The 27781-nt window shown below is 41.2% G+C and overlaps 1 protein-coding gene and 1 long non-coding RNA gene across 3 annotated transcripts in view; one reads left to right on the forward strand and one right to left on the reverse strand.

Annotated features, from left to right (window-relative positions):
• Window positions 1-22360, forward strand: part of LOC110365374 (uncharacterized) — a 29121-nt gene extending 6761 nt beyond the window's left edge. The window contains exons 4-5 of the long non-coding RNA XR_002424820.2: window positions 15048-15120; window positions 16401-22360. This is a non-coding gene — a long non-coding RNA (uncharacterized LOC110365374). The remainder of the gene's footprint in view (window positions 1-15047; window positions 15121-16400) is intronic.
• The window catches only part of KCNJ6 (potassium inwardly rectifying channel subfamily J member 6), a 169606-nt gene that overhangs the window by 14381 nt on the left and 127444 nt on the right, over window positions 1-27781 (reverse strand). The gene's annotated exons all lie outside the window — the stretch shown is intronic.

Raw genomic sequence — 27781 nt, forward strand, 5'->3', positions numbered from 1 at the left:
AAAGGAGGTTGAGAGGAGACCTTATCACTCTCTACAACTACCTGAAAGGAGGTTTTAGCATGGAGGGTGTTGGTCTCTTCTCCCAAGTAACAAGCAATAGAACAAGAGGAAATGGCCTCAAGTTGCACCATGGGATGTTTAGATTGGATATTGGAAATATTTCTTCACAGCAAAGGGTTGTCGGGTATTGGAACAGGCTGCCCAGGGAAGTGGTGGAGTCACCATCCCTGGAGGTGTTTAAAAGACATATAGATGAGGTTCTTAGGGACATAGTTTAGTGCCAGTGTTAGGTTAATGGTTGGACACAATGATCTTAAGGGTTTCCTCCAACCAAAATCGTTCTATGATTCTATGATTCTATCCTTTAAGATGTATATAGAGAGAACCAATCTCTTGTGGAAAAATACAGCTGACTGCTATGTAGGCTCTATGCTATGTAATGCATGGCATACACAACCCTCTTAAGGAGCATATATTAAGCACACAGTAGTAACTGGGACTGAGATTAGAACAAAGACTGTTTAGGCATTGCTGGAATCCCACATTAGCATTAATATCAAGGGATGCCTGGGAGAAAAACCCCTTTAGATGGAACGATGTTTGCTGTGAAAGAAGTATTTTCTCTAGCAGCTTGTACCTGCTGCACACTTATGCTGTCATGTCTGTGAGATAAACATTTAATTAAAATAGATTAGTGATCTATTTCACCTCTTGCTGTGCAGACTTCTTGAACAAATAATTTGAGTCTGCATATTCAGATGGCTTTTGTTTCTCTTCTTAAAATGCTACTTACAAAGAGAAGACAACATCCAAGGTCTGTTCAATCCTGAACTTCACTGACTTAGAGCTTTTTATAAATATGTCACATTTTACTGGGGAAATGTTTGTGAACCCAGGATTAAAGACAAAACAGTGTGAACATGCAGCTTGGTATGCTGTAAATTTCAGGAAATAAGGAAGATCAATAGGCTTTTGACAACAAAATCTGTGAATCACCCACAAAGTATTCTGGTGGTTGGTTGTGGCTAATGGCATTGCTGAAGCCTGGTTTAGCTGTTGCGAAATTGGAGGAGGAGATGAAAGAGAGTTCAGGATAAAGGACTTGTTTCTGCCAGGCGGATGCTGGTGAGAAGTGATGTTTGGAAATGCAACACAAATAAAGAGAAATCATATTCTATCCAAAACCACTTGAATTTTTGGTAAGCAACAAAATATTTCAGTGGGGTTGCCTGGGCAGTTTCATAACAGTGCATCCTTTTAGGTGGGTTGGAGAACAAGTTGAATGTGGGTAGGTGGTACTTGCTTTTAGAAGAGGCAGCTTGAAAAAATCGTTTTTTCTAAAGATACCTTAGCTTCAGAGGTTATATTTTTGTTTTATATTTCACCCAAAAGAGAACTGAGAGCACTGGTGTAGAGGTGCTCCGTGGTTTACAGAAGAAAGCTCTAAATCCTGATGGCATCGCTGAAATCATCATAGCTGCCTTTTGAGAAGGTTGGCTATTATCACACATCAGCCTGCAAAAAGCACCTGGGCATGGGGATGTGTGAGAGCTGGATCAGTCCAGCTCTATAGCAATGGCTAATAACACCACAGCTGCTTTCTGGCTCTTTAACCAAGCAAACAAGCAACCAGCCCTTTCTCTGGGCATTTTGGATGAAACTTAGCTCCTTGAAGGCACAGCCTTTTAGCAGATGGTTGTTGTACCTGTGTTTAATTGAGCTGGCAGCTCTTCTCTTCTCTCTGGTGGCTTACGCATGGACCTACCTCTAACCCCAGTCCAGTTCCAATGACCTGTTGGCACCATAACCCTTGGAAGGTGGAGAAGTTTTGCTCAAGTGTTTTGAAGCACATATCTGGTTTTATGAGTCTTCAGTGTAAGAGCTGAAGGGGCTCAGTGCTGTGGTCTTGTCTGAAGGACACTGTACATGGCCCAGAGCTAACTTAGCTGCTCTGGGAGGAGGAGGAAGAATATTTAGTCTAATTTTGCTAGTATTTCAATGGTGACTTTGGATAGTAGACCTTATACTCTTTCATTTTCTTAATAGGAGAGAGTTTAAGCAAGCAAATATTTGTTCATGCTATTATGTATTGTGCTCGATCAACTCCTTTATAAAAATATTTTTAGGGAAACTGTTAAACTGGCTAAGCTTAAAAATTCATCTGTGATAACAATAATCTTTAATTAAAATTTAAATTAGGTTTATTGATTCAGTTATTGCTATCTTTATAATAACAAAAGAATCAGCTAGTCCCATACTTCATGCAGCTCTGATTTTTGATGAACTTTTGTAGGCCTTCTAGCAGTTATGCAAAGAAAATCATCCGCGCCGTTAAAATCCTCCCACTGAATAGCAAGTGGGTTTTGATTTTTTTTCTTTTTTTCAGTTCATAGGATGAGACTTATTAAGCTGATGCTTTCAGGTTAATAATATTGGCTATCTGTCAACTTTAGCAGTGTATTTTTGAAATGAAGGACTGAGCAAAAACTGTTTGCCTCAGGGAATGAGATGCAAAGTCTTTCACTTTGAAACACTATTTAATATTTGAATTATGTCAAAATTTATATCTATATTTTAGCTGCTTGGCATTCTGCCTGATAATAGGTGCTATTAATATACCTGCTAGTAGATCAATGACCATTTTAGAAAAAAATAATACTTAGGTTGGTTTTAATTGACTCTGGTTTTTTTTTGAGGTGGTAAGGAAGAAGCTGATTCTGATCTTTAATTACTGCCTAACCTTTAGCAATGAGCCAAATAAAGGAGAACAGCAGCAGTAGAACCGGGATTTTAGGAAAGCTTCAGTACTACTCTCCTAATATTTCTATTCTGGGAAAAAAATAGGAACAACATATTTCAAGCTCTAGGCTTTTCAATGTAGCACTTTCCTCAATGTCTGAATTCATTTAAAAGAAAAAAAAAAAAAAAAAAAGAGAAGAAAAAACCCAGCCAAAAGTTATTTTGCTCTGTTCCTTCTTGATGTGTTGTATTTAAACTGGCTATTTCTGAGAGGAGCATAGACAAATCAATGCATGAGAATATGTGTCTGATTCTGCCTCAAATATTTCCACCTGGTGATGGAGCACATAAAATCTGAGTTTCTTAGATGTGTGCACCTCATTTATGGAGACAACAAAGAGTCCTTGGGACTTTTTAGCACACCTGAATTCTCCTTAGTTTGACAATATTTATCTCATCTGGTGAGAAAAATTAGTTGTTTTGGTAAGGAAAAGATAATGAGTTTGAGACAAGGTGGCTAGGCATGTCATAAGCCGTCTGAGGAAGCAAGGAAAAGAGGGTGCTCACACTTGAAATTGTGCAGTTCCCAGAGAAGAGGTACCTGAGATACTGCAGAGGAATTTGAAACAAAGTGACTGGGCTTTTGAAGCAAGAAGCACCCTGTATAAAAGCCTGAATAATGTCTGTGATAGGTGTTCAACACTGAACATGGGCTTGGTGTTCAGCACGGATGCTAAGCTTTTTTCTCCTGGAATGGCGATCACAAAGCACTTGTTTGGCAAAGGATTATTTGTCCTGGGTGCTGCGGTGCTGGATGAAAGCTGGTTGGGTCCACAGGGCCACGAGTTGCTCCAGTCCTCCCTGGCTGTGAGCACTTGAGTTGCTTTCAGCTTTGCAACTGTGGGTTGTTTCATTCCTCTATTTCAGTCGTGAGGTGGCACTCTTCTACCAGAAGAGATAGCTTACATGGATTTTGAGGTATGCATATATGTAAACTAAGAAAAAAACCCCAAAACAATACCAGGAAAATATTGTTGAGATATTATTGCAAAAGTTACTTTCAAAATGTCTGGGCAGGCAGGCAGATGAGACACCACCAGGATGCTGTGTGTTTGTGGCAGAAATGTAGTATTTGAAGGAGATACCTTGCTGAATTCTCTTTGAGCTAGAGCTTAGTAGCTTACTTGATTTTCTTCTGATCCCCACACAGATTTGAGGCATTTCTGTACACCAGCTGCAGACTATATTCTTCTTCATGACAAGCACAATTACACAGTCTCTTTCTTGGAGCTTTTGTTACTGCTGCCAGACCACTGCTAATTTGGAGCACTTTGTTGATATATGGTTTGTACAATAACCACTTGGCTGAAACTGGACATCCTTCACTCTGATGGTATCCTACCTTTCAGAAAATAAACTAGACCAGGCTCCCAGTTTCAGAAGCAAATGGGGAAAAATAATAAACCCAGGCATTGCTGGCCAAAGAAATATATCTCTAACATTGCATATGAACATTGAACATGAGGTTTTGAAAAATGTATGCCATAGCAAATGTGAAGCACAGCATCAGATTGTAGTCTCAGTCAGCAGCAGTTCAACCCAGGAGCCTCTTCCATCAGGATATAGCTATTCCAGACTGTGGACCTGGATCAGATTTCCACAGTTTTACACCTCCATGGGCTCCTTGCGAAGTCTCAAGCAAGCTAGCAGATGTCTGCTTGTGAGGCAGCATCCTCTGGCTCCTGCTGTGTTCCTGAGGCATGCTTACCCTCCAGGATGGGAAAGAGAAATAAAACTTGGCATGCTTCCTATGAAAGCTTGCTGATCCCTTCTCTCCTTCATGCTTGCAGTGAACCAGGCTTGGGTAGTAGGAGAGCTCAGGGACAAATATAAAGTTACCTGTGCTTCCTTCAAGCAGTGTACATCACAATATCTGGGCGGAGTAAGGGTTTGAAGACAAGGCAGGCTGAAGAAGGGGACATGAGTCTGGCTAGAGTTCAAGAAGGCATCAGAAGAATTCTGAATCCAACCAGCTCTGTGCCATACAGTGAGCCCTTCTCTCTGCTCCCATCATGACATGTTTCTCCTGGCTACCAAAAGAAATATACTGCCACTGTCTTCACTTTGTACTTACTCCAGGCAGAGATTTTTCTAACCAGCAAGATAAAAGAAGCAAAAACTGCACAAGGCAATTTACTATCTAACTAAACCTGGGAGGTGCTCCTGGGGCAGGTGACAGATTGATAGGGCCACCTTGGCTTCTTCCCCTTGTTTCTCCTTGAAGCAGAGCTGAGGATCTGGGCCCTGATGTAAGTGTTCATCACCCCCCTGAGGTTGAACTCCTGTCTGGCTAATCTGAGACCAAAGTGGACTGAGCAGTCTTGAAGAATGAAGACTATTTTCTTTTTAATCACATGTTTCTGAAGAGAAAAAGGAGAAAAAAAACTGCAATATCTTATTCCCGGCACAGATGTGAGTGCTGGAAACAAAATAAAAAATGTAGCTCACTGAGAAGAAGTTTCTTCTCAAATTTAAGTGGAATCTTTTGTGTTCCAGTTTGTACCATTACCCCTTGTCCTATCATTTCTTGGCTTTTGGAAGAGAGTGGTTTAAGTCTGGATGGGGGTGGGTTGCAAAAGTCTCTATAGGAATGGGGTTGCTCTTCAGGATCCCTTACTTTTGTGGAGTTTCTCCAGTTTTTTTGTCTGACTGCTGATTTACATTAATGCTTGTGAACCCAAGTGTGGGAATCCATATGGAGTTTCAGCAAAAGAACTCATCCAAAGGAAGTCAGCCCAAGGTAGTGAGGATGTCATGACTTGGGTTATTCATATCTAAATTATAATTCAGCTTCATGAAACTAAAATGTAGCTGACCTTACACATAGGTTTAAGAAGCAACTACAGAACTGGCACATGCTGGCTCCTGTGTGTGTAGATGATTAGCTGCTTCTCATTTGATACAACCAGAGATTAGACTTTATTCTGGTTTTGCTGGAAATGGAGGTCAATGAAAAACAATACAAATGCAGAATGTATTATACCAATAAGTTTTCATCAGAATCCAGAAGCCCAGCAGGGAACGAATTGCTGAGGCTCAGAAAGGATAGTACTAGTGATGTTTGGCTCTTATTTCCTGTGACCTTTTATCTGAAAGTCTCGAAAGAAGGGAAATATTATTATTGTTTTACCAATGGGGAAATTGAGGCAGAGAATGGTGACTTGCCGTCATGCCTCATAGAAAGTGTGTAGCAAAGAAATGCTACTGTGATGAGGATACATACATTTTGATAGCCATTTGGGGGCATGTTGGCTATCTGCTGTCCTTTGATGCGAGCCAGGAGGAGTTTTTGGCCTAAAACACTGATGCAGTTTTCATGGAGAGCTAATGTTTTGGAAGAGCATTTTCTTCAGATGCTGTTATTTCAACACAGGCAAGCTTTTGCTTGTTACCAGGGTCTCAACAGAGCTCAGTATCTTTCCTAAGACCATTTTTCTCGTTTGCTTTAAGCAGAACAGGGTAGAGAAAGCTTGTTTTGGGAACAGAAGGCAGATGAGATGGATCACGTTATGGAACATGAACACGTTTTCCCGGAGTCGCAATTGTGCTTCCTCAGCCTTTTCCTGTTCTCTGCACAGTGGAGCTCTCCTCTTCTTTTAATAACAAATTAAAAATTTCTACTCTCAGAATAATGGCGATTTTGCCTGTGGGTGCTGTGATAATATGAGCCTGTGGCATGTGCACACGCACGCACACATGTCGAAGTGAGTGATTTTTGTGGTTCTCCTGTGCCCAAAATAGCAAATCCTTGATGTGTGATCCTTAAAAATCCTCAGTCCCTTCAAAGGCTTAATGAGATAGGTTGATTATCATCAAATGAAAATTACTTCAGTAGTATAAGGGGAGGAGAAGAGAATTTAACTGTCAGCAGTGAGACAATTAATAGATTTCAGAGAGGCACTGGGACAGTTAAGACATTGTTAAAAGAAAATAACTGGGAAATGATGGATAGATCAGGCTATTATAAGTGTATGCTGAAAGTGAACTACAAATCACCACAAAATACTATGGTATGATGGGATTAAATTGGCCAACACAATGAGTGAAGCTCTGTTGCACCATCACAGTGCAGAAACATTTGGAGTTCATATTTTTGGAAAAGTTCAATGGGATTTCCTCCCTCTCCTCACACAGGAAGGCATTTGTAGTACAGAAAGCTTCACATGAAAATGCTGTACCAAAACTCATAATTAGTTTTCTGCACAGTTTACCAGGGTAGTATTACACATTTTGGCTACAAGAAAGGCCTGTAATAAATGATAGCTCTTTCAGCCTGTTGGCAGATACAGCCCAGCCATCAGTCTTGCAAATGTTCCTGAAACCATTGAAAAGTTGAAATAATTTGGAACTCTGGCTTAACACATTACTAATCACACAACAAAGGGTTTGGTCTGATTTCACCAGGCATACCAATGGAAAAAAAACCCCTATGATACTCTCAAATGCCAGCACAGGGGTAAAAGCACAGCTAATCATATGCTGCTCCCATGATTGAATACAAGCTTCAGGCCCAGTATTTCAGGCAGCATTCCTCAAAGTTTGGTCAAGTATGAAGGCTTTCATTTAACAAATCCCTTTGAGGGAAGGAGAAGCCAATTAATATTTCTTTCAGCTTCCTGACTGATAATGAGAAAGAGAAATATTATATGGTCCACTTGTGAACTGCCTGCTCTATCTGTGATATGTGCCTTTTGGGCTAACCAGTCATCCTCTTTCTGTAGCTGTCAACTATCCAGCTGATGTGTTCAAAGCCAATGACAATGGCCCAATCCATTCTTTACAAAAGTCAAAAGTATCTTCTGGCTGCATTTTACACAGAATCACAGTATGTTTGGGATTGGAAGGGACCTTGAAAGATCATCTAGTCCAATCCCCCTGTCGGAGCAGGAACACCTAGATGAGGTTACACAGGAATGTGTCCAGGCAGGTTTTGAATGTCTCCAGAACAGGAGACTCCACAACCCCCCTGGGCAGCCTGTTCCAGTGCTCTGGCACCCTCACTGAGAAGAAGTTTCTTCTCAAATTTAAGTGGAACCTTTTGTGTTCCAGTTTGTACCATTACCCCTTGTCCTATCATTTCTTGGCTTTTGGAAGAGAGTGGGGTGGGTTGCAAAAGTCTCTATAGGAATGGGGTTGCTCTTCAGGATCCCTTACCTTTGTGGAGTTTCTCCAGTTTTTTTGTCTGACTGCTGAATTGCATTAATGCTTGTGAACCCAAGGGTGCTAATCCATATGGAGTTTCAGCAAAAGAACTCATCCAAAGGAAGTCAGCCCAAGGTAGTGAGGATGTCATGACTTGGGTTATTCATATCTAAATTATAATTCAGCTTCATGAACTCTGTAATACCTAGCAACAATAGCACATCAGCTTTCCACTACATACAGTGCCACAATGAAGTCAGATCAGGCTGGCCTGCTGCTGTTTAGGTTATTGTTGTACCTTGAATTAAATTGCTGCGAACAAATATCTCAAAAGAAGGAGCACAATCAGAGCCCTGACACTGCAAAACTGAATAATGTTGTAGCTCTCACTGTTGCTAACAGGAGAAAGACAGATGTTAAGATGGCAGCTGCAGAAGAAAATTCACTTTGCAGCCTTTTTATGCTGTCATATTTAAGAGAGAAAGCTACAAGTATAACTGATTAAGTATGATGCTTTAGAGGAGGATAGTTTGGATTTGCAAGAAGCTTTGAGTGTCTTGTTTTCCTACAAGTGCTTCCATCTCCCTTGGTAAGCTAATTTTAAAAGTTAATGGCCTAAATCTTTTGGTGTGTTAATGCTGCATTGTACTGCTTCCATGGTATAAAAGAGCACTAAAGCAGTCTCCTTCTGTCGCTGGAGATTTTCTCCTGTCCCAGGGAACTGCTGGACAATATGAGTCAGCCAGAAGGGATCTTCCATGAGCCCCAACCTGCCTGGAGCAAAACCTTCTGGGGAAGAAGTGGGATGAGAGACATAACCTTACACCTCGATTTTGGGTGATGACTGTCTTGGGGCTGTAGGCTGATAGCAAAATAATTTTACAAGCTGCTGACAGAGCAAACAAACCCAAGACTAGAAGAGCACTGAAAGACTGCAAGTGGTGTTTTGCATTACCACCATTGCTCTACCCATCAGCAGATGTGGACCTGTGCCAATTTCGATTGCATACTTGGAAGAAGGCATGAAAGACAGTGAGGGATAAATGATTCCCTGCAACTTGTTTTCTCAGGTATGCTGACAAGACAATCAGTACCCTTTTTTTCTTTTTTTTTTTCCTTTTTTTTTTTTTTTTTTGTGTGTGAATTACACTGGCAGGTGGCTGTGGTTGGTACACCAGCTGCTCTGGGACCTCAGAAGAGGTGCTGAGCCAGCTGGGCATCAACACATCCACTGTGCAGTCAAAAGGGAGTCTAAATGAAAGGCTAGTGCTGTGTGTTGCACCATCTACCCCAGTCCTGCAATGCACACACTACATACTCACATGATCAGAACCAGGTGTTTTTGGAAGGTTTTTGTAAAGACCCTGAAAAAACACAGGGTGCTGCAGCAATGGTGTCCATTACAACAGCATCAATTGTGATAACATTAGTCAGAAGAAAGAGGAGACTGGCAGGAAGTAGTAATAACTTTAACTGGCCAGTTTTAATCTGCCATCTTAAGTTAGTCTGACTACGAGCCAGGGAAAGACACTGAAAGAGGGACTGACTGCATGGAGAGAACCCCAAACTCAGCTCTCTGTTTGCCTTGCCCCTCTGATGAGAGTACAAATCACGGTAAGCCAACATGAACAGGGCATCTAAAAAAGGAAACAGAAGTGAATAGGCAATCAGATAGGTCACTGTTGCAACTTGATGCCATCATATAGCAATAGCTTAAACTTCCTGCCACTTAATTCTGTTGTCATCCAAGAGACTAAACAAGCTCCCAGCTTTCCCGATTCAGACTGGTTGTTTTCCACACAAGAGCTTAAACTTTTTGTTTTTTTAGTTGAAGGAATGATCTCATCAGAGTTAGTCTGAAATCAGAGATGTGGACAGGTCTTAAGCACAGCTGATGGTTCTCCTCAATTTCAGGTAAAGGAACTGACTTTGGGCATATATATTCCTTCTTCATCTCCTACCTGGGCAATGCAATTTAATTCAGTAGGGCATAAAACCATGACTCCAATCCATGCCGAATGCTGAAGCACTTCCAGAGACACATCTTAACTGTCATTTCATCTCTACAGTGAGAACAAAAACCTGTGCTTATTTTCAAGGTGCTCATCACCTGAGACCAGAATAATGGTGGACTGTTTCCATCTTGGGTAAGGATGGTAAAAATGAAGCTTTTATGTTTTTACAGAGGCAAGAGACTGAGGAATAAACTCCAACAACAACTAAGACTCAGCAGCTTTCATCTGAAAGGCATTTTTGACCTTGTCTTTTTAATATAAGAACAGAATAGCATGGATCAAAGGTAAAAAAGAACCAGCCATCACATCTGACACACACTTCTGATGCAGAGAGGCTGTAGACCACTTCTGATACATTTCAGTCATGCTGCATGAAGCCTTTAGACACTACAGCAGCAGGAATCTGTCTGAGAAAGGGACAAAAAGGAGCTTCCTGGGTAGACAGTAATGAGACCAACAGGGAACACTTCTTCCTGGGGAAAAGAGTCACTTACTAAAGGTATCTTTTTTCTTGGGACAGTCAGGAAAGGGCTGTGGCAAAGGATACAGCTCCGAGAAATCTGAAGGACAGAATAGAAATAGAGGGGTCAAGAGTTGTTTTTTTTTTTCTTTACCCCAGGGTACCTGAGTTGCTGGGGACAAGACAAAAGGGCATGTCTGAATTTTCCTTTTTTGTTCCTATTGTGCCAAGTGTGAGGAAGCAGAAGGTTAATCAGCTGGGCCACCTGTGAGCAGAGTGGATGGCTCAGTGGGACCAGCCCTCAGTGGTTATGAGCATCTAAACAGGTGGGGTTGAGGGTTGATTCTTTGTTTTGCATTAGGCTTTGATACTTTAGAGGGGACAAAAATCTCTAGGCTAACCCAAAGACTGCTGCTAACTGACTCCCATGCTGCATTTCTGAAGGATTGCCATGCAGGAGCAGCACAGGTAGCATCCAGGCTGAACAAAAATGCTGTGTGGTGGAAAACTGAAGCTGTGGAGAAGAGGCCGGCATAGGAGCAGATGTGCCCCTTCTGCCTTGTAGGTGAGCGCAGCTTCACAACATGTCACAGAGAACTTGAAAAAGATGTTTGGATTCCAGAAAACGTTTGTCCTAAATCTCAGTGTTTTGTGGCAACGTGGAGAGGCATAACTCTCAGGGTGTACCTGTAGGTTGTCAGCACCAGAACACAACCTAGAATGTGAATAACAAGAGATGGAGAAATTTTGAACTGTGTCATCAATGTGAGCTACCAGAGAAGAACAAGTTTCACATGTTCGGGAAGGATATACATGCATTTTTTTTGTGTCCTGGGCCATTCTTATCCTGGTGTTGGTAACACTCCTGCTACTGGTTGTACAATTCAGCCTTTTGAGGTGATCAGCTCAGGTAAATCTGGCCTCTGTGTGGCAGATCTGCCTCAAGGGAGAGCAGTGAGGAAGATAAGAAATCTCTCCTTTTTCCTTTTGCCTATTCTTTCCTCTTTCTGTCTTTGTCAGAGAATGACAGATGCCTGTATGTCAAACTGACACACCATCAAGTATAATCTTGAGCTGAATGAAGGCTGTAATTTGATTAAGGGGCTCTGACAGATTTCGAAACAATGGCAGTGTTTTAAGACTGAACCTGGAGGATTTCATTCATGGTGTAGGTGCTGCATAATACAGTTTTCATAAACCTTTCCTGCTCTAACAGCTGGAACATCCCTCCATCTACTCATTCTGCTGAATTCAGAGGGACTGAATAGAGCTGAAAGATATTGTGAAAGGGGCAGGTAATGAAATGAAACTTCAGGGAGGCTGGATTCAGCAAATGAAGACCTGCAGTGATTTGACAGCTGCTGAGAGATCTGTGTGGAAAAGAAGCTGAAACTCTCACAAAACACAGAATTGGTTTGAGATTACCTTCTCAGCTCTCAGTTCAGATCAGGGTCACAAAATTAATAAACTGGTGTTACTTGGCAAAGTCCATACTTACACATGAGGGCTGGTATAAAACCAGTTGAAACTCAGCAAAGTTGACTAGAATCCACAATGCTGTCAGCAAAAGCTTGAGGTGAAAAGCTGTGGGTCAGAACTGAAGACTTTTTTTTCACTTGCGCTTTCTCTGAAAGTCATAAAAAATTTTTCTCCTGTATGAGGGCCTTAGCAGAGGGATGGGAATCAGACATGTGGGTCAGACCTAATTGCTCTTAGCTTTAATGGCTCAGATTCACTTGGACTCTGGTTTGCAGATGGGTAGATGGGATGGCCTTATGCATCCTTCAGGAGAATGCTAGGTTCATAAACTGCCCACCAACTTTGATGTTTTGGCTAAAAGATTTTGGATATAAGCAAGAAAGCTAAAATAACTGAGTATTTTCATGTTCATCCAGCACCATGAAGGACACTCAGAGGAAAGGTCTCCAGTTTCTTTTTGATGGAGGGTTAGATCACTGGACTGCCAGTGGGACATGGGCTTCACTTCTTTGGAGAGAACCAAAACATCCTAATAAATAAAGGTGTCTCCTGGCTTCAGAGAGAAAGAAGACCTAGTACTCTGTTAGAAGGAAGGGAATATCTATTTCGTTCCTGAGAGTCTACTTCAGTAGCACCCACGCACCATTCCTTGTATTGGAAACTTAATAACTTCACTTGAAAATCATGCCTTTTTGATGGCAGTGGAAATAACATGACTTTTAAACAAGTAGAGGAGACTGTCATTGAAGTCGAGCCAGTTATGTGGGAGTCAGATGATTAAGGTAGATACGATGTAGGAGGGAAGAAATACTATCATTTGGAAAAAATACTGTATTTTGAACAGGTTTAATGTAATGTTCTCTTCCAGAAAAGTGAGGTTGTTATTATTAAGTGCACTACCAACATTAGGTGCAGGGCTTGATACTCTGTTGATGTGCCTTTTCTGTAATTGTTCACATCCATGCAAATTAACTATAAAATGAATCTAACTTACTGAGTTGTACAGCTGAGGTGTGGGGGAATTATGTGCTCACTTTTTCAGGTGTAGAAACAAGGAGGCAGAGGATGAGGTAGGAGGAAATTTGGATCTCATCTGGGTTACGCCAGCGTCTGCCTGTCTGTCTGTAATGTAGCAGCCCAGGGATCTGTTTTCTGATCTTTCATTAGGTCTGCTTTATTCTTGTTGGCCTGACCTGAGTCAGACCTGCACAACGTTGTTCCCTTTTTTTTCAGAGGGACACTGCTACACCAGCCAGCACAAATAATTCATCCCTTCCAGGGTTCTTGAGTCACATAGGGCTCTCAAAGTGGCCTCTGAGGCTGCAGCCCAGCAGTCTGAGGGGCTGTTGTGTTGGTGTGTGTAAAACAGCACCTTAATTTACACCTTGGCTTAAGGCATATGCTCAGCACCTCAACGTGCAGCAGTGTCCACATCTGGCACCGCTGCCCACAGCTGGCACCTCTGCAGGCAGCCCGGTGCAGGGAGAGCAGCTGGAGGGCAGGGGCAGCACCGCTGGGTGAACGTGCCGCTGTGCCTGAGCTACAGCAGCTGCGCACCGGCTGATGCTGAAAGTTCTGTTCTTGTTCTGAAGTGGGTTTCACCTCTGAAGCTTCAGACCCCCTGCTCCTCTCTTTGCTGCCCATTGGAGGTGTCTTGCTTTTGGCGCATGTCTTCTTCACTGGACCTGCTCCTGGTTTCTCCCTGTGGGCCCAACCCAAATCCAAATGAGACTAAAAGACTCAGATGTGAGCACTTTTTTCCCCTCTCAGATCTTATTCCAATGTGGAAGCAAGGAGCACTGCTCACAATTGGGGAGTTCAAATTTAGAGCTTGATGTACTCGTATTTAGGCTTGATGTATTGCTGATATGGTACTTTTTTTTTTCTTTCTTTTTTTTTTTTTTCCCCACTAACCAAATGCTCTTGCTTTCAATTACCCTAACTTGAGAAAACAGGGAGGAAGTAGAAAACCTGCACTGAAAATCTAATAAATTTGGCATCTGAGGTAGATTTAGTGTAATATCTCATGGTCTGGATGCAATAAAATCTCAGTGTAGTGATTATGCAAATGTAATAAGCCCTGGTGATGATGCAGTTAGACCTAAATCAATGCAACAGGAATCTTTCTGTTGATTTCAGTGAACTCTGGGTGCTCTCATAGACACAGGCTACTGCTTCATCTTAGGGTCTCAGCATTTTAGTATAAACAAATGCCCTCTGGGTAGCAGCCCACAGCAATACCATTTAAAATACTATATTTTACTATCAAAATGGTTTTGTGCTGCAAACAAGACTTACCCACAAGCAAATTTCCTTTTGTCCTCTTTGACAAACCTGTACAACTTTCAAATTGGTAGAAAAAATAAGGTAAAACATAATCTGTGCTCTAAATACTTTATACCACATTATAGAAAGCAGCTATTTTCTTTCTTAGCAGAATTACTGGTCTCTGAGTTTGCAGTGGAGGAGATAATTGACCCTGAACTATCATTAGGATGACAACCAACTGCTGTGTAACTCAGCCTCTGAGCCCACAAGATGTTCTGCATCAGCAAGGATATTTTGATTTGTATCAATTAGTCTGCTTTTCTCTAGAACTTTTTCCCACAGATGTAACCAGCGTATCCACAAAATGAGTTAGAGGAAGGACCCTGTTACTCATTCATCACCTAGGCTGGGATTTGAGGGATCATGTATATTTGAGTGGCCTCTGCCCAAACACTTTTCCTGGTATGTCTTGCAATCTTATAAACTCAGTGTTTTTAACAATCTGTGGTTAAAAATTCATTGAAAAAATTATGTTTCTTCCTTGGCAGATTACAACTATCTTCAGGGTCCCTTTAGCACCAGGCCTTCAGACTCATCATAATGAAAGTTCAAGATTTTACAGTCTGAAGAACAAAAGGGTACTACCCCAGTACAGATATTGCTTTTACAAGCTATTCTAGACTGAGCTTACTATAATTACACAACATATATTGAAAATACTGTTGCTGTACATTATCACTAGCTGCTTGGAAAATCCTCTTTATATGGTTTCATCATTCAGTTGTAGTGTGACGCTACAGGGTCTCAAGATAAAGACATTATAACATGTATTATAAATGCCAGTATGGATTTATGAGCCAACCTGTGTTTTTTTGCTTTCACAGTACCAATTCTACACTGAGTACTAATCTGCTGCTGTATACCTGTTCCTGCTCTTTTTGCTTAAACTACCTGCAGGTATGTTATGTATTTTGTCCATTTAAGTAAGCTATGTCCATCCTCAAATGAAATATTAAATTGCTTTAAAATTGATTTTTCCTTATCTTCTCAAGTCCTGCATAGCTGAGACAGTGGAGATAAGGCATTCTGTACTGTATTGTGCTGTTTTTACCTGGAAGGTATCTGGTTGAAGTGTACTGCTCTCCCAGGGGTCAGTGATAGCCCTGTGCTGGCTTTTTTTGGGAAACAAGGCTGAAGAGTGCTACTCAAGGGCAGACTCCAGCTGCTGCAGCACTGCCTGGACCTCCATGGGGTTGCACAGGTGTGATATCGCCTGCATCCCTGCAGCACAGTGCACATTTTTTGGTGTCCTCACATCCTCCCAGGTGCCTGGGGGGAAGTGCAGTGTGCTGCCGAGGGTCTGGGTTGTGAGGAGGGAGGGAAGTTCCTGGCTGCCTGGTGTTGAGGTTTCCACAAAAATTGGGTAGCATCATGCAGTATCTGTTGATTAGATTGCTGAGAGGCAAACTAGATGTAGACAGCTTCCCTTGGAGAGGATGATAATTTGAGCTTCTGTGTTGGGGCTGCTGCATTCTGCCTTGCTCAGCTACCCAGGCTCCCTCCTCCGAGCTCTGAAGCCATCAGCCTTTGTTTGACCACAGTGCAGCAAGGAGACAGCCGTCCTGTGAGCTGGGTGTTTGGCACCAATGTGCTGAACAATCTCACATTTCCATCACACACTCAAAGCAGTGGTTCATATTCAGCTCGAAGCACACTGGATATTTATTTATTTGGGTTTTAGATGATACTTTTTGCTCTATCTTCCTTTTTTTCTCAAGTTCAGGGACTTTGAGGTAGGCTTAGCATAAATAATTGCTGAGATGGCAGAAGAAACAACTCATACCAGAAGTGAATTCAGCTGAGCAGCTCTCTCACATCCTCAGGGACAGACAGTGTGACTTAAATATTTTGTATAAATTTTCATCCAGCTGTTCTATAGACACACACACACTTTACCCATAGTGATGTATAAGATAGGGAATTGCCATAGCAAGTTAAAGACATCATTCCTACCCTATCCCTAAAAGCCTCTCAAGTGCCATGCGCCGTCCCTCTACTTTGTTGAAATTCCTTATACCAGTCTTCCTCAGTCACCCAAATCCCTTTTGAGCTCAGTGCAAATCAGCCTATATTTTTTCATCTCTAGCTTAGCTGCTGATATTGCATCCTTGGAGTTTTACATCACTGTTTTGACCCCCAAAAGATGACTGTGGTTGTTCTGTGTTCCCTCCACACAGGTGTCTATGTCACAGTGGGACATTGCACAAAGCTGGAAATCAAACTAGTTGAAGAACGTGGGAATGGGAGGCTGACAGCACTAATCTATCACGCCCATGCTGTTTTGCAGTCCTCAAGTGGAAGATGCTGTATGAGCTGCTGGATAGAAATTACTATGATTATTTATTTCTTTCTGTGCATTTTATTTTGTTTGTTTTGTAGACATCAGTAAAACTCGCCTGCTGTCTTTTCAGCATCACAGGTTGGACTGTTGAGCTCTTCAGAAGACTACTTTGAAATATTAAAATTGTCTGCCTTTTGGGCCCTCCTAAAAATAAGTGAGAACATAAAAAAACTGAGGAGGAGGGGAGCATGGCAATTCCAGATGTGTGATGCCCAGACCTCATATTATAAACAGGTTTTCATGCTCAAGAAACCTGCTTGATTCTGAAGGGAGAAGAGATTAATCTGGAAAAAACTTCCATGGGAACTCCTGGAGATATTTTAATTTCTTTGGTCTCAGTATTCTTCTGGTCTGCTTGAAGTGATATTTACATAGTGTAATGAAAAGAGTTTTGAGAGAGAGATCTGATCTCTGTTTTGTCTGCCATAAAGAAGATCAGCTGTGAGATCTGTGTGTTTACAAGAGTCCCTAGCTCTCTGCTCTAGTTCTGTTATCTTTTAAATGAAATCATTAGCACATATTTGTAACGGACCTGCTATACCTGGTGAAATTTTGGCTCTCAGTTCCTTTCTTTGTGACAGATGATGCACTAAGCCACATATGACAGATGGAAAGCATGGTAGGAGGTGGTGATTTGAGTACATAAGAGAGGAAGATGGAGTAAAGTATATTTTCACAGGCCGAGCATTTTCGTACATAGCAGTGTTTGCATTTGCCGTGAACAGTTTGTATGATGAAATATTCAAGATTTGTTGGGGCTGTCTTTGTGGAACGGCTTGTTCCATCCATACGCAGAAGGAACAGTGGCTGTGGAGAACAGAACGGCTGCAGGACTGCTGCAGTATGGCGTGTCTGAGGGAAAGATACCTTGACTGATACCACTATTCCTCCCATAGGTGTGGAGTCTCCTCAAATGTCACGAAGTCCCCTTCTAAAACTTGCAGTATGGGTACTTTATCTAGATTATAAATATTCATCTGCTTCTAATCTTCCATTTGCTTTTTAATTGGAGTCTTAATTGTTTATTCTCTGAGGCCATTAGGAAGCTGACAGGCACTGTACGGCTCAATTTATTTCTTTAGGGTCCTAATTCAAAGCCACCAGAGACTGAGACCTACTCCACAGGTTTGGAAGAACTTTGGGTCAGGCTCAAAGTTGGGCATTAAACATTTGATACACATTGATAGGGGGTGTTTCTGGAGTGGATTTCTATCACTGATGGCTTTTGAATACTAGAACAGTATTTTATATCCCTGTGGAGGGTAAAGGAAGGCAGATGTAGCAAGGCTAAAAATTCACGTTTTGTGTCTTAAACCCTGGATCTTGACTAATTTAACAGGGTTTTAAATGCTGTTGTAGTTGTGTTCAGGTCCTGAGGAGAGAGTCTTGAAAAGGAATTTGAGCACAGTTACAGAATAAGTTGATCTGCAGCGCAGATAAGCAACTTTCATTCAACTGTTTCTAATTCATTTGTAAGTTGAAAAATGAATACTGAATCTACTTTGAAATATTTGTCTTTTAAAATGACTTAGATCTTTGCATCATTATTCTTCGCTACAGAAAGAAAAAAAAAGTAAATTTAATTGTAAAATCAGGAGAACAGACCAGTTGTTTTTCAGGGCAATAGTTGGAGCAGGCCAGTTGTGAAGTGTGGGCTAGTGCTCATTCTGCACTATATGCTGCGGTGCCTCCCTTGAGCTGATGACTCTGCAAAAAGATGCACTGGGAAGGCTTGAGTTGCTGTCATAAGGGCACCCAACATGAGGCCAGATCAATCACTCGTAAAGCACCAAACTTGATTAGTCAGGTGCTGGCAAACTGTGGGGCAGTTGTGTTGTGAAGGCAGCTGCTGGCCTCTGTCCTCCCAAGAGAGCCTTCCCATGACTTGTGACAGGAGAAGGGCATTTTCCTCAGACTGCAAAGCTGAACCTCCTTCACTTCACAGCTCTGTAGATGTGGCTGCTGCTTTTGAAACACATTTTTGGCCAGACAAGAATCCCTGAATGATTCAAAACCTTTGGCTTCGGACTCCTACACTTTTTCACAGCATCTGTCGTGGCCTTATTGGCAATTAGAAAGTCACTGCTGCACTTATTATCTGAAGAAGTAGCTCATTTTTGTCTTCTCACTGTAAAAAAGATACTAATGATAAAAGAAACTGAAAATTATGAAAAGGGAAGGGATATTTTTCCATCCTGGAGATATAAGTATCTAAGTGTAATAAATTAATACTTCTTATGCAAGGGTGAAAAAATTGAACCTAATGGCTGGTTAAAAAAAGTGCCAACACAATTTAGTTGGACTGGCTGAGTCCTAAATTTATTTTTTTTTCCAAAGTCAGATTGATTTTTCTCCTTTAGTGGTAAGCCCCTGTCTCTTCAGTTCACATTAGTCTGCATTGATCAGAGACATGGAATAAACGTTTTCAACTCTGATGTGCCTTAGTGCTCCCCCTAAAGACAAATTTTAAATGTCTTGACTCTGTTACTGGATACAAGGCTACCAGTTGTGGTGATGATGATGACAACAACAATGATGATAATAATAACAATGATAACTGAGCAATTGCCTGTAGTTGGATTTTGTGTTGACAGCTTGAATCACACAAAGCCTGTCCAATGGAGAGAGAAGCAGGCAATCGCAGTAATGTTGGATGCCCATCTCAATCTCCCTTACTCTCTAGAGGGGCAAAAAGATGCAAAAGAGGTTGCTTGTGGCCAGAGGAGTGGGACAAAATCCAGGACAAGTAGGAAATGCTGTGAATTAGGGCAATCTTTGGATCACTCTTCAAAGACTGGTTGTCTGACAGAGCGCAGCCTTACAAGTTTAAGATTTCCTCTTCCATCAGACCTCCTGGAGCAAAGCTGGGTTGCACAGGCTGCCTGCCTGCCCACAGCAATGAACTCATGCTCCCTAGACAGTTCTGCCTCCTCTTTCTGAGGCATTGCTGTCTCCAGTGGTTCAGTGGTGGCCACAGAACAGCTTTCAAGTATATAAAACACAATGTCTTAAATGGTGACATGAGAGAACAATGGAAGCTATTAGCTGGGCTATTCATTTTTCAAAGCCATTCAGTTCTTCACAGCTATAAAATACTAGGAGGAGCTGGCTTTCAGTTTTATAATCACAGACTAATTTAGGCTGGAAGAGTTCTATGGAGTCATCTGGTCCTACCCATTGCACAAAGCAAAGCCAAATAGTATGATTTGCTCAGGGCTTTTGCAGTTCAGTTATGGATATCTCCAGGGATGGTGATTCCCTTATACTCCTGGACCCTCATTTCAGGGTCTTACCAGCTTTATGTTTTTTTTTTTTTTTTTTTAAAAAAAAAGCTTTTCCTAGTTCCAATCAGAATTACCTGCATTGTGACTTGTATATGTTGCCTCTTGTCCTGTCACCCTGTCCCTCTGAGATGTGCCTGCCTCCATCTTCTCTGTAATCTCTCAGTGGTAGGTTCAGACAGTGATAAGACCCCCTTGCACTGCCTCTTCCCCAGGCTGAACAGTCCCAGCTCCATCCACTTCTCCTTGTGTGTGCCCTGTGCTCCAGCCCCTGACTATCTTGGTGGCCCTGCTGGACTGGCTCCAGTAAGTCCATGTCTGTCTTGTACTGGGGAGCCTTGAACTGGACACAACATACAGGAGTCGGCCTCACAGGTGGTAAATAGAGAGGAACAGTCACTTTCCTCAAGTTGATGGGTATCCTTTCACTAACACTGGGCCTTATTCACCAAAAGGACTTATTTTTTGTGTTTATCATTCACAAGCTGAAAAAATTGTGCTAAGAGTTGTAGTTGAATGAATTGCTTAGAACTGTGTTTGCAGAGAATTCTACTCAATTTACTCCAATGAATTTAGTATGGGCAGTAGTGTTCATTGTATATGTGAGTCTGAGACCATTCATTTTCTCAGAAAGCCTGTACCTAAGGGCAGAGGTGGGCAGCGGTGCTTGACAGTTTCCCTCCTTGTCTTTTTCGTCTTCTAGTCTCCCTATCACTTTGGTGACATCAGGGGCATCCTGGTCTCTTCCAACTCTGTTTAGTAACAACTATGAATTAAATGACAAATCCCTTTGGGTCCCCTATTAGCCTTGGGCAGAGCTGGAAACTGTCCTGAAGCACGCATGTCGGCTGCCCCATCCCCTTCCCTTGCTATGGTAGTGGCCTTCATTCACACTGACCTAACCATACGACATTGCCTTCCTCAAGTGCTCATGGTGTGAGATCAAGTGCTGATCAGGTCTGTCTGGGGAAATTATTTGTACAGTTCATGGCTTTGTAAAATTAAACTGCTGGGAGGAGCCTGGGAACCTACAACCTCGTGTTCTTTGCAGAGCAGAGAATCCCCTAGGGTGTGTGTTACCCTTCCCACCATTTATTTCTGGGAATGTAGTGGAGCTGATCCAAATATTGCCTCTGAATTGGTCTTCCAAATGAAATATTTTCATTCCTCAGAAATCTCAAACAGGTTGCTCATAACCTCTGAAAATTTGTTTTGGGTGATCTCTTTTGTTTTTACTTTGTTTTCATGTTTTCAGAGTTTCTTTAAATCAGTGTTTCTTTATTGGCTAATCTGTTAGAATGGAATATCTCGAATTCAACAATCCTGTATTTATTTAAATCCTATTTTTTTATCAAAAGTTTTCTTCCATTCCACAGAAATCCCAATAAGTGAAAATTGTCAAAATCAGGAAGAAGAAAAATCTTGGAAAGTGTCATGACTCATTTTTTGTTTAATTTTCTTAATAATGGTGGGAATGAAGATGAGAGAGTGAGTGAGCGAGAGCACAAGGCTGATCACATGAGCTTTTTGAGCTGTTCACATTCGTTGTCACAGCAGCTGCCTCATCGCTCCCAGAAGATCCTCTTTCCATCTCTTCTGCAAATACAGCATGTTTAGAGAAGTGCAGAGTGGAGTACAACCGGAAGAACGAAATGTGGGTTGTTTGGCAATTACACCGTCTGTCACATGAGGACACGCTTTTTATATCAAAATCAACTTTGTAATAATAAACCATAGATGTTCAGCGTCACTTACTGGGACATGTGCCTAACATTAAATTAATTTTTAGACCAATCTGACTGCTGTCTGAGCATGCCACATTAGAATATGGCTGTTTGGTAGCATATTCTCAGGCTGACACTCTTGGATTGCCCTCCTCACCCACTGAACAGAGCAGGCCAGGCCCCCTCCAGGTGTGCAGCACAGACGAATGCTGCTGTGAGCTGCAGGTGGGAGAGCTGAGAAATGTTTGGCTGCTCCGTATGAACAGTCCACATGCCTACACTGCATCCCGTGCCTGTGATGCTGCTGCTTGGACTCAGGCTCAGATTCATCAGTGCTGGAGTTAGTTGACTCCTCTTCAGTGACACCCGCTCTCTGATAACATGGATAAACTAGAGCTAAGCTGCTTTGTAGTGTCAGGGTGGTAACAAACAGGCAGCGCATATCAGCAAGTCCGAACTTGTGTTCAATCTTCCTTGAAATGCTCTGACTGAGACCATTGAGACCATTGCAAATCTTTGTAATTGGTTTGTGCTGGAACCCCTTGAGGACTTTTTTTGTAGTGGCCTTGGAAAACCCAGAAGCTGTGCCATAGCGGGAGATTTTAGTGCTGGCAACATCTTCCTAGAATAGAAAGCATGTACTCATAAGTCTTCTCTGTCTTTGTCATGTATATTATGTAGCCAGTGGTGTTAGCTGCAGTCCATAGCTTTGCTCTTTTTCAACATTCTTCAGTCTTTCAGGTCAATTTTGACTTTACAGTTACTGCTCTATTAAATTTTGTGAAAACTTCCTGCTGAAGGTGAATGATCTGTCTGCTTACATTCATTAGAAACTGATGTCAAGTAAGGAGGCCTTACTATTATCAAGGAGTGTAATGTAATGTGTTTATCCTTCATTACAATTCGGTGAGACAGAAGAGGAGGAAACAGTACAATACAGCTGGAAATAAATAAGCATCAAGGGCAGAAGTGAAAAGATCTTTTAGAAATATGGGCGAGAACAGAGTTTGCCAAAAATATTTCCCACGGATTTGAATTGCAGGCTAGTTAAGTATTCTTCATAACTGGAGATCAAACATGAGTGAACAAAGTAATCAACATGAAAGAATCAGTTCATTTTGGCAAAAATTTCCAGGTCTGAGACACTGCCCTGACTCAAATCAGTGTGTGCTTAGGATTTCACTGCAGGAGCTCAGCAGCCTTGGATGACCAAAAGCAAAATTCTAAAATTAGAAATGTTAGCTATATTTTTCCTTTTCCAAATCAGCCATTTCAGAGCTGACCCTTCATTTACACCATTCCAAAACCAAGAGGACAAATGGAGCATGCTCAGATTAACAGCCGTCATCTTGAAAAGTGCTCAGAAGTGTAAAAGGCACTTCATTGTCCCAAAGTATTTCTCAGGAGGGCTCAGAAATCATGTCTCTGCTTTGTAAGCAGGTGGAAAATGTTCAGTGAGCTAATTCCCCCTGGGGAATCCTTTGACCTGGATAACACTGCTGTGCCCTCTGCAGAGAATAATTCCTTTGGTTTTGCAAAGTGGAGATCTTTGTGATGGAGACTGTGTGGGCACAGGGGACATAAGCACTGCTCAGTGCAGCTCGGCATCTACTTTCTTGGTCCCTCCAGCAATACAGAGAGTCATTCCTTGGTGTACAAGCTGGGTCTGGAGAACCAAGGACTCTGCAGTATTACCTTCACAGATGCCTTGCTTCTGGGCCAAAACTGATGGAAAACACAACTGCTTGAAGCTATGCTGGAGGTAGTGGTGTTTGTTAAGTGTCTGGCACCCCAGGGTTTTGAGGGGAGTCTGCTGCTGGTGGCCAGTGAGGGACGGGCTGGTCAAGGAGGAGGCTGCCAATACAGCTTCCCACTGTGCCCTTCTGCTGGGGAAACAGCAGCAAGGCCAGTGTTAAAGCACAGCTTCGTGATCCTGTCATTCCCCTGGCCATAGAGATCATGGGCCCTGCAAGGGATAACCTGCATAGGGTCATGAGTGAGAAGGAGTGGTGAGCAAGGACGAAATTTTGGGCCTCTCTGCTGCTACTGTGCTAGGAAAGGAGCAATGCTGGCAGCAGAAGTCTGCAGGAGTGTGCAAACGACTAGAAACTGCCCTTTCTCTGTGCTCAGGATGACTTAATATGGTTTGCAAGGACATGATGAAGCTCTTCTGCAAGTTTGATTTGTGTTCAGAACAGAATTACTTAATAATATCTAATTTGCTATACAAATGTATTTTGTATAGCAAATTAGAATTACTGATTGAATCTGAATATTATATCTGAATGTAGGTATGAAAGATGGACAATAAGCTATTGTCAAACTCTCGGTAACATGTTTGCATAGTATACCACTACTTGGAGAATAAAGCTGTAAAACAAAATGGGTAATCCTTTTTCCCTGACTTCCCTGAAAGCAATGTAGATGTTCTCACCAAAACTTTGGTTGAAATACTAATAATCAGCATATCTCTTTTCTCATGAACTTACTATTTTGCATATTATTTTGACTATTGTGAAACTGTAATTGCTTCATTTAAGCCTTAGAGTCTCCTTCACCAAACAGACTAATCTTTTCCACCTGTACAGAAAGTTTCCTGCAAGAAACACCACAATGAAGCTGGAGTGCCTTTCTTTGTTGGCATTCAGTACTCCAGCTCACGACTGCAATCACTTATGCTAACAGCCTTAATTTTCTGTTAGAATTAATAACAATGAAACACTTTCTTAGAATTAACAAAATGAAGATGTGAGCAAGGAATATAAGTGAAAGTGGTTGGTGAAAAGCACTAGGGAAAAGTGGATATATGAGAAGGTGAACCTAGTAGTGCCTAGCATTAAAGATGTTAAAAATCTTAAAACAGAAACAAAAGGAAAAGTAAAGATTGGAGAGTCATTGTATTCTGACCATTCCTGAACTGGTGATGATCCAGTTTAGAGCAGAAGCCATTTATTCTTAATTCTTCTGTTTAAATTGAATTTCAGTCAATGTATGTTGGTCGATCCCGGAGTGCAACAATCAAACCTCCTTTCATCAATTACTTTGCAGAAACACTTGGTTGAGAGAAATCCTGGTTCTTTTCTTCCTTTCGTCTATATCCCTTTAAGAAGCAATTTGAGAGCATAAACATCTCTACTTTGAAGAGCAGTAAAAAATGGTAGTGAAAACCGTAACCCAAGCAATGCTCATTTAGAGAGAAGGCGAAGTCTGCTGAGATGTTTTGAAAGACTGGAACTGCTAACTTACATATCAAAGGGAGATACTTGTTAAGATTGGGCCAGGATGAGGGGTAAATATGGAAAATCATCCAGGAGAAATAATGAAGACAATATATCAGTCAGTCAAAGGGATTGTAGTGAAGAGTGGGAACAGCTTTCTCCAATGTTTGTCTAGTTTATAGCATCATTTACTATATAAATAACCATCTATGTGAACCTTTATTGCTTTCTATACACATATCCACAGCTGGCAAGTGTGTTTGTTTACGTATCTAGAAACCGTTCTGCAAATACCGCTCTCAAGCTGCCCCTGTGTCAGAATTACAAATGCACACTATTACAAGATTATTTGTAAAATTACGCATGTGAACCTAAAGTTATCCATCTAGCTTTGACAGTTATAAATGTGTAGATCATTTTCTTTCCTTGGTGTTCTAATTTTCATGTTTTTATTTTCAGACCGGGAATTGTCAGAGTGTCATCTAGTGCTCCCTACTGGCCAGATACAACTTCACCAAGATTAAGGGTCTTGCTGGTTTAGGTTGAAGTACTTAATATTCCTTTCCTTTGTTAGAAAGTGCTGTCTTCTGTAAATTAATGCAGGTTTAGAGAAGAGATTTGAACCAGGCTGCTTATGCTGCTTACGACTTAGGAACCACATTACCAGCAAGGCTATGAGCTCTTCAGGATACTCCTCATTCTCCTTCCCCCCCTGCCCCATGTGAGAATTATATGTTTGGAAGTAACTTTTTTTTTTTTTTTAAATGACTAGTTTGCTTATGATGATACGGCCTCCTTTAAAATAGATTTCACTAGGCAAAAAAGGCTTAAAAGTTTCAAGCCTATTGCTAGGAAGAGCCTATTAAATTATCATTACAAAACCTTAATTGTAGAATTAAAAAAAAAATAAAATGAAACCAAATAAATAAATTCTTCAAATCCAAGCTTTTATGCCTGCTGTTTAGGAGAGACAGAGTTCAGGATCTTTGAGTCTAAGGTTTTTTGTTGATCCAAGGAAAAATAAAAACATTCTCATATTCCATTACTATTAATATAAATGTGCATACTGTAACAAATGTCTTAACCGGTCTCTAACAAATCTCTAGAAAAAAAATAGGAAAGCAGTAGTGGCTCTTTAATATAAACCGACCATTTTGAATGGCAAATATCAAATATTGCTGAACTGAGATCCGTATGTTAGTCATGTTCTTTCCAGTTAGTACATTTGCATTTGATGTTACAGCTTTACCATAAGGAGTAAAGGGATGCCAGAATCCTGCTTTATCAGGCTGTGTAAAGGTGGGATCAGAGCCTTTTCTGGTATGAGGCTATTCTGTCAAAACCACAGCTGTAGTCTGACGCTAAAAGAAGCATACGTGCCTCAGAAATGGCTTCTCTATTAAAGGTGGATGTTTTACTTTAGTTTTTGCAGAGTTAGTATAAATCCTTGTGATATTTCTGCTGAATTTTAGTTTGGTTAATTATTTCAATTTCATTTATGAGATGCATTATTTTTCATTTCCTGTCCCAATGTGCAATGCAGAGTTCACATGACACTGCATAAACAGTTGTGCTTCATACTAGAGGCAGACATGCTTTTGGAGCCCTTAAGATGGGAAGTATTATATATTTATAAAATGACATCACCTGCTCAGTAACCTTAAACAGAGAAATATCAATGAATAATAAAAATAATAGTCAAAGTTTATACTTTGCATTTTCCACAGTGTTCCATTTCATTAAAAGGATATTGTCAGAGTGGGGAAACTCTGAAATGAAAGAAAGAATTCACTGGTCAAACTTGGGAGTGGATTTTCTGATGAATAACACAAGGTAATGATCTCAGTCTGATTTAGACTGATGAGCAATGATACTGAGTGATGATATTGCTATAGTAGAGGTCACAGTTTCTTAGCTTCAGTTTTAATGTTTTTATATCACATGACTTTGACCAATGTTGGCAGCTATGATGGGTAGTATATTGCTTGCTGGAGCTGGATATCTTACAAACAACTTATTTTGCTGCTTTCGTTCTACATTGGGTGTAAGAAGGAAAAGTGAATATATGATGGCCCAAATTTGCATTCAGTATTTGTCAGGATGTAACCGGAAAATTAAAAAAGGGAAAACATCTAGGTTTAGTAGAAAGTTTGCATGATTGTATCTTCAACCAAAACAACCCAATACATGTGTGTAAAGCACAGAACAAGCGGCTACTTCTGCACAAGCATGTTTTAGAAATGGTACTGGTAGTTACAACATTAATCTGTCTGCTGCCATAGTTAAGGGGCATTATTTGATCTCATGCAACTGTGTGCTAGAGAGCTGACCCAAACAGAACAAAGTGGAGAAGCTTCAAATGGCAAATGTAGCTACCTATCCAGTGCTAGGGTAACAGCTTCATCCTGGGTGGCTTCAGCAGGTTTTCAAATCACTCCATCCAGTTCCTTTGTTAATATGGACTCTTCTACCATTTCAACTTAGAATTTCCCAGCTCGAGCAGTCCCCTCTCATGAAGGCTGAGAGAGGCTGAGTAGAAGCTGTGGTCAGTATCAGAGCAGCAAAGGAGAGCCCAGAGAGCCGTGTGGGCATGCAGGGGTGCAAATGAGGTGAAGGAAGGAGTTAGGGTTAAACAAGGAAGAGTGATGAGGAAGACCACAAAGCTACATTTGATGCACTGCAGAAGTATACTGTCTTCTTGTAGGTATTTTTGGTGAGATGGTTTTTATACTTCTACTACTTGCCAATCATTTTTCTGGAAAACATGATGTTCAGTAAACCTGAAAATATCCGCTGTTCTTTAGGATGTCAAGTTCATTTGGTTGCAATCCAGAAATTTCAAAATGGTTTGATCTAACAAACAGTAATTTCCTCATCATCTTACCTGAAGGTGATGCAGATGTTTGAAACCTCTGCGCCCACTGAACCTATCAGAAACACTAAACATTTCGTCTTGATTTCTCTCAGTACCACCTACTTCCTGGAAAATTTGGA

The sequence above is a fragment of the Columba livia genome, chromosome 1, assembly GCF_036013475.1.
Source record: "Columba livia isolate bColLiv1 breed racing homer chromosome 1, bColLiv1.pat.W.v2, whole genome shotgun sequence".
NCBI classification, from domain to species: Eukaryota; Metazoa; Chordata; class Aves; order Columbiformes; family Columbidae; genus Columba; species Columba livia.